Raw genomic sequence first — 7,904 nt, forward strand, 5'->3', positions numbered from 1 at the left:
GGTTCATGGCACCACTTTCTAAAAGAAGCCTGTTTGATGCATGGTACATTTGGGGTTGTGGAAAAATTTATTAAGTGCGCTGTGTTTGACAGCTTTTTCCAGGAGGGCTTTGAGTCAATTTTCTTCCAAGAGTCTGCATTCAGTTACAGCTCGGAATATGTGATCTCATGGTGTTTGTATTTATACCTCTCACAAAACCATTTTTACAGCATCAGTATCTACAGGTTACTGTAGAGGCACCAAGTGAAGTCATCGTAAGGTCACTCACAGGATACTGCCTCCTACATGGAGCACATCATTTTGGCTGCAGGATAGCTTCAGCTGAAGTTACTTTCTGTAGCTATAAACTGAAGAAATACAAGCAAGGGATATTAAAGTGACAAAATAACACAATAAAAAGTAAAAACACCTCCCGGGCTGGGGGCAGTTATAGGGACTTGATAATGGAAGGGGGCTTTTCTGTCACCTATTCTTGCATTAGGAAAATATGCAGTTCCCCAAAGGGCTGTTTCTTTTTATGACTTCTTTAAAGAGCCCTTGAAGTCCCATGAATGAACAAAATATCTCATCCAAGATTCCTAAACTCTCCTGGGAATATCCACCCCGCCCCATCACACAGGTGACACCCTTGTTACCTATCAGTGTAACAGGAGGAGGCAAATTGGCTTCACAGCATGCAAGAGGTTTGACTCCTGCATGGAGGGTTCTTCTTCCCTCTTCTCAACCCATTTTTGGAGGGAAAAAGGTAACCTCCTTATTGGAGGAAGGCAAAGCATGGCACAAGAGACCAGAAGAAGAAAAGGTGCAGCAAAGGTTTGAAACTCAGCCTTTGATTCTGAGGTTGCAGCCTTCCCTGGGTAGTTGAGCAGGAGACACAGTCCCCCTGAGTCCTACATTGTGAGCTGGGGACATGGAAATATCCACAGTGTGGGAAAGAAGTACCCCATGGCAGCGTGGAGCTCCTGGAAATCTGCACCTCAAAGGTCCTCCTGAAACGAGCTCTGCTGTATACACAGTTGCATAAGTCCACAGAATGAGACTTGGACCTTGTTGTGCCAGAGGAGTGTGATAAACATGGGCCTTTTGGGTAGTAATCTGGGTAAGCTCTTTGTTCAAAACAGAAATAACAGTTTATCTGACCCAGGCTGCATGTTTCCACAACAAACTGGGGTTAAGAAACACCCTGGTTTCTAAACAGGTCAGTACTCTAAGGTGACTCATAGTTCTCTGAATGCCAGAGCTTTTATGAAAAAAAAATTCTTTTTTTTTTTTTTCCTCTTTTTCCTACATTCAGGACTTGTTTTGTTTTGTTTTTCATGAAAGACACCTAAGTGATAACACAACCATTTCCAAAGTTTACTGCTGCTGATTATTTTATCCAGTGGAAAACCTAAGGCCTCCTTTACTCATTAGGACAGTCAAATTTATTCTGCCAAATAGCCCAGGGGCATTCTAGCACCCACTGGAAGTGGTGGTAGCTTTCCCAGTTACTTCAATGGGCACAAAATATTCCCAAGACTGGAAACCCCAAATTACCTGCATCTGTTCTGCACATTTCTGAAGCCTTCCAACTACTAACAAGACCATCATGTTGCAAGAAAAAGTATAGCTATGTGAAATATTAGCAAGATTGTGTGTCTCAGTCTAAGTCCTGGACTACTCCAGTTGATTGGAAAACTGCCATAAATAAATCAGGATTTGGCCTCCAGTGTGCTGAAAACTAAGGCCAGGTTCCTCAGCATGCTGCATGAGCAAGGAGCAGCCCTAGGTTTTGGGTGCGTGGGAGGGTATTTTGCACTGTTATGATTTCTATAGCTGCCCAGGGAGTTTGAATGCTTCCCACCCACCTTGTCCTCAGCTGCATGGCTACGATGGGTGCAGGGGGGAGAAGGAGGATACAACATCCTGTAAACGAGAGCTGTGAGGGTGGCTTCCCTTCTCTCCTTGGAATAGGGAGTAGGGTGAGAAGGAGGGTATAGAACTTTTACAGAGAGAGTATATCAGGAGTATTTGGGGAGCTGCTGGAGGACATGGAGGGCAGCAAGCAAGCAAGGGTATTGCAGAAGAAATTTGGGGTGCAGTGAGATGCAGTGATTGCGGGGGGCACAGCAGGAGAATGAACCAGGAATGGTCTCCCTGGTCTTTCTCTTCCCTAACTCCTGCCCCAGCTCCATGTCTCCCTACCCTGCTGCCCTCCTCCCAGCTCTTCCTCTGGGGCTGGAGTACAAGGGACAATTGCTGAAAATTGATGCAGCAGAGAAGGGACAGTGTAGCCAAGATAAAGGTGTAAGGTTGTGCTGGGTGCAGGCAAACCCAAGGGGACTCAGAAAACCCAGGGTGTTACAGGCAGGAGGTAATCACAAGGAAGACCTCCATAGCGTGTAGGGGTGCTTGCCCAGGCTCCCATCCTGGGAGAATTTAAGGCTCTAAAATACAAGATCAAAAAATATTAGTCCATGGTAGGAAGTCCCTCCCTTTCCCTTCTCATGCAATTGTCCCACCCAGCACTGCCCTGTCCTTCCAGAGTGGTAACATGTTCAGGAGACACGCTGCTCCCCCTCGTACCCAGCTTGCTGGTATCTCATCCATGCCCATGGAAACGCAGCAGTGCCTTGGCACTGAATTCATCCCCTATTGGATGATGACTCCCTGCTGCTTGGGAAGCTTCTTGCTTTAATAGGAAAATATAAAAAGGAAAATTAATTTGGTGGAAGGATAGGGATTAAGTTTGCATAATTCTTGCATAATAGAGCTAGATTCTGTACAAGGCAAAAAAAAAAAACTCAAGGAAAAGAGGAATGATAGCCCAGGCAAGGCAAAGAGGGGTTGAGCTGTTCTATTTGACATCTGAAATCATATAGCTGGCAGCCTCTCGAAAAGGCCAGTCAGCATTTTGGGGACAAAGCCTCCTGGCTGTACTGAGGAGGCAGAACACACTCTCTGAGACCAAAGTCACGCCTTTTATTGCCCAGTGTCCGCTCAAGGGGATTAGCAGGGCACAATGCCTCCCTTCTGATTCACTCGCTGCCCTTTCATTCCCTGCGAGGCGGTAAACAGCCGCCCCCGCATTCAAGCCGGGAAGAAAGGGGCAATGGTAGGAAGGTCAGAACCAGCTGGCTGGTAGGCAGATTCCTCCCTCCTTCCTCCCCACGGTCACTCTGCTCAAGGCTGGGTAACCAACGCTGGGGACCCGGCCGAACAAAGACCAGCTGTAAGCAGCACACCCAGAGTTCTCTGGGTTACAGTGGACTTTTGGGACTCTGGGCTTCTTGTAGCTGAGGGCAGAGGGCTCTGTATGGCAGGGGTTTGTGCTGAGGGCCCGGTAACCCAAGTAACAGCTTCTGCTCCCTTCACAATGAGCCATCCTCACCGCATCAGTGCTGTAAGGACGAGGTGCCAAGATCACACCACCATCTACTGGCCTTTCCCCACCACGCAGCCGCTGCAGCTTTGCTCAGCCTTGCTAGCTGCCTCTCCCTAGGTACCCTCCTGGCTCCTTGGCAATGCCAAGAAAGCCACCCCACCAACTACACAAAGCTGTCCCAGGGCTGGTAGGCAACTCCACATCCCTGGGGTTTCTCAGAGACAGAGATTCTCTCTGCTCAGCAGGCTTTCCCAGCTGTCCCATTGCATGGTATCACATGCTAACTTCATAACTGCCCTCCTCTAGTTTTGAAGCAATCAAGGCACTGTTTGCTCCAGACCATACTGCTTGGATTTGCCATGAGTGAAAGTGTAAGTGGATTGATGTTATTTAGGTCCTTCTTGCCAGTTTACTCACTATGGAGAGTTTGCAAACCTGCAGGTGAAGCCAACAACAGCCCAGCTGTGCCAAGAAAAGCACCAGGCTTGATCCAGGGGCCTGAAATCCCATGTGTTGGTCTCTCCATCAGATAAATGAGCTGATGAAAGAACCATGCTGGACTGCTGAAAAAAATGAACAGGATCATGGCGGTTTATTTCACACAGACTGGTCACATCAGCCCTGACAAGGTCATATACACAAAAGGTTGCAAAAACTCTTCTGGGAGTCTTAATGAGAGTAGTCTGCTTTAAGTTCTCAAATGAAGTGAACATTGTTTGCCTGCGTGGAAGGCAATAATATTAACACTGCATTTCAGATGTCTACAGCACTTTGCAGGGATTAACGAGTTAATCCCCATAACAGCTCTAAGCAACTTTTGCTTAAGCATCATTATCCTCCATTTTATATGTCACAGGTGGTGGAATTTCTCCAAGCCTAAACTTCAGAGCCAGCAGTTCCCCCAGACTCTGAGCTGGTGGTCAGTCTAAATGTCCCTGCTGCCATCTTCTCCAGATGGACGGATGAGCAAGGGCTGTGCATGTAGGCACAAGAGACAAGGTGCAAGTACTTGAGTGGCTGACAGGAGTGACCACGCTCATGTTTTCTTAGGTTAATGGGATCAATATATATCCCACGAGCTTGACCACATTGCTTCAAACAGAGCTGGAAGCCTGATGAACTGACTATCTCTGGCTCATTTTGTCAGCTTTGGTTTCATGTACCAAGGAAAATTTTTACCTTAAAAGCCCCGTCAGCTAGTGTTGCTGTTTATCTTGTAATCTTGTACAACAGCTGCCACCACGAAATCTTACTTGAAAGTGAGTCAGCCCTGGGCTGAGGAGCCTCTTTCTTCTTGGGCAGTTTTTCCAGAGTTTGCTGCAGTATCTTGATGTTCTCGCCTATGGAGAGTTTGCTGAGCTCTGCCCCCAGACATCTCAGAGAAGGTGCCTTTCACAAAGCCCAGCAAACAGAACACGAATTGCATATGCAAGCCACACAGTACGTTTTGTAGGATTGCTGTTAACAAGCTTTGCATTGCTGTTATTAATAATGCAAAACCAGAAGGTTACTGCCCCTTCTGGGATATTGGTTTTAGTTGCAGATGAGGGTGTTTAAGGAATTCTCATTCCTCATATCCTCCTCTTGTAGAAAGCTAATCTGAGGATACACCACCTGGGTCAATGCAATAACCCTATGGCTGTGGTTTCAAAGGCATACAACAGAGCCACCATCACAACCATCAGACCCACCAAAGGAGCAGCAAGAGCTGTTCTGGTCTTTGGGTGATGTGGCCTCTCTAAAGGAGAGGTTGCCAGTGGGCAGAGGGACCACCTACAGCCCTGCATCAAGCTGGGAACAGGCTGCCACAGTCCCCTGTGTGTCCTGAGGAGCACTGAATGAAGAAGGACAGTAGGATGATGAAATATTGTTATAGGCTCTGGCTTAACTGTTGCTGGACTTTGCACTGAAGCCAAATGTACCTTCCTGCCTGCTCCAGGAACAGTCACACGTGGCAGGGGTTAACATGGGTAGATGGGGATGGGAACTTCCGCACACTCCTCAAATCACCTTCCCAGGACTTGCTGCCCATGGGTTTGTGGTCCTATTTCTCCAGAGAAACCCAACAGCAAGCAGCACAGCCGCTGGAGAGTTTGAAAATGTGGGTTCACATCACACCAGCAGCCCGTGTCTCAGCACAGACTGGAACTAAAGATCCCACCACACACCCTTCCTCTCCTCATAGCTAGACGATGAATTTCTCCTCAGTGTCCCAGTGAAATCGTGTCTCAAGGGAAGATCTGTAGGAGGATAAGGAGGATCTGACAGACTGGTTCAAAGAGTTTGGAGTGTGAAGCGTGAGAACACGCCACACGGAGGGGCGGACAGTGGGACCAGCACCCCGGTGTCGCAACCGAGGGCAGGAACCCGACAGAAAGGGCCAGACGGGCTGGGCAAGACCAGCGTGACGAGTGCAGCCTGGTTGGAAAGCCAAGCTTTGGGGATCTGAGCTCTGTGCAGGCACAGCCTGGGCTGACACCTGCAGATGGAGCTGCGAGAGCGGCTCTGGCAGAGCAGCATCCCCAGCCCGCAAAGCCCGGCTGGCGGGGGTGCGGCAGGCAAGGCAGGGCTGGAGGGGAGCACTCTGCCCCTCACCTGCCCACAGACTTCGACAAGGGAAGGTCGGGGCTCTCCAGGCTGGGAATCAGCCTTTGTGTTTGGAGGAATCCGGCAATGCTTTGCAAGCTGTTTCCTAACTAGGATAGGAGAGAAATTCTGGAGATGGTGAGAAAAGGTACTGCCAACAGCACCAGCACCCAAACCACCAGCCCCTAACCCAACTGGCAGGGTATTTGCTTAGAAAACAGGCTGAAATTAATGTTCTGTGCAGTTTAAGGCAGGGAGTGAGACTTCCACCACACGGAGCTGTAGAGGCAGCCTTCACCTTGCCAGGCATTGCCATTAGCATAAATATTCAATATTCACTCACCCAGAAAGATTGACCCCATCCCCAGGGTCTGACTATGGGAGATCCTGCTAGACTTCCTTAGATTTCTGTCTTTTCCTGCAAAAACTCCCTCCTGAACCATAGGAATTTTCCCAAGGGAAAAAACCTAAATGCCACCTATTGCTATGAAACAGTCTGCAAAATTTTCCAGTTTTGTGGAAAATCATTACTGTGAGCCCTCCTCCTGCACAGCCACCCCCAGAGCAGCAGCTGGGGCAATGCCCCTCCCTCCTGCAGCTGCACCCCATCCCAGGGAAGATGCAGGGTTACCCCTTCATTACCCCCCTTCCCAGACCCACATCCCTTCCCTACTCTAAGCCAGCTGCTCCAGACACTTTGGGGTGCTCCAGCAGCCCCTGCCAAGCCCTTCCCCACTGGAGTGCAGTTCTCCGGTGGCTCAGCTGCCTGCACTCTCAGCTCTGCTTTGGAAGCGGGAACGCTTGAAGCGGAAACGCATCTCAGAGCTGTCCAGGAGCAGCAGGTGTTCCTGCATTCTTGGCAAAGGAGGGAAAAAAAAAGAAAAAAAAAGGAAAAAAAACCCAGCAAGCGAGCAGAGGCCGTGGTGGTGTGAGCAGAGGTGGAGGATGTTCAGCCTTATCTACTTGTGTGTCAGTCTAGGGGGGTGTAACATCAGGGTATTACAGTCCCCACAGGTGCTCTGCTGTCTGGTAAAACCCTTAGTCTCTCTAATCCACTGTGCCCAGAAAACAGCCCATCCCTATGCACCCCTCCAGGGTCAGACATCAGCCCCATTTCACCTGAAAAATGCCTTTTTATTGCTGTTGTTCAGAGCAAGAACAGCCAGGAAGGGTGGGGGTGTACCCAAAGGTGGTCAGCTGGCGACAGAGAAATGCTCAGCAATACAGAACAATATCCCCAGTTCATTTCTGTGCCAGGCTCCCTGCAGTCCCCCAAGCCCCTCTCCTCACCAGCAGCAGGATCCAGCTCCCCATGGATGCGAGCCCTACCCATGGGTTCATTTCCCAGGCTCAGCTGCTCTGAAGTGACCCCACTTCTCAGGAGGGGGCTGCAGGAGCCAAATATCCGGGAGGCCAAACAAGGAAAGCCTTTCTTGGCAAGGGAGAAAAATGACCTGGGAGGCCCCCTCAGCTCAGGTGACCCACCCGACCCCCACTGCAAACAGCTATAAATCCTCCTGCTTCCCCATCACAGCATTCCCAGGCACTCCCCCTCTCACTGGAGCTGGGCCTGGCTCTGCAAAGCATGTCAGCCCTGGACGGTGTTGGAAGGTAAATACACAGCTGGCTGACTTATTTATCAGAAGGTTTTTCTGGCTGAGAACAGAGGTAACTTTAACCAGTGCACAGCAAAAGCTGGGCAGAAGTTGTCTGTTTGGTTCTGCCAGGCTCCCTGCAGGACCAAGTCACCCAGACCCTTCACCAAGGCTCAGTGTGGTCCCTGCCAGGAGCATTGGAGGTGAGCCTGGCCCCCAGCACTCTCCTCCCACTGCCATCAGCCAGGTCTCTGCACGTGCTGAGTTAGCAGCAAGCGGTGCATTTCCACCGGGCACAGATGGATGAGGCATCAGGGCTGGCTCCTGCATGCCCCATGGATGGGCAACTTGTTCAGCAG

This window comes from Antrostomus carolinensis, unplaced genomic scaffold (assembly GCF_000700745.2).
Source record: "Antrostomus carolinensis isolate BGI_N321 unplaced genomic scaffold, ASM70074v2 scaffold31208, whole genome shotgun sequence".
Classification (NCBI taxonomy): domain Eukaryota; kingdom Metazoa; phylum Chordata; class Aves; order Caprimulgiformes; family Caprimulgidae; genus Antrostomus; species Antrostomus carolinensis.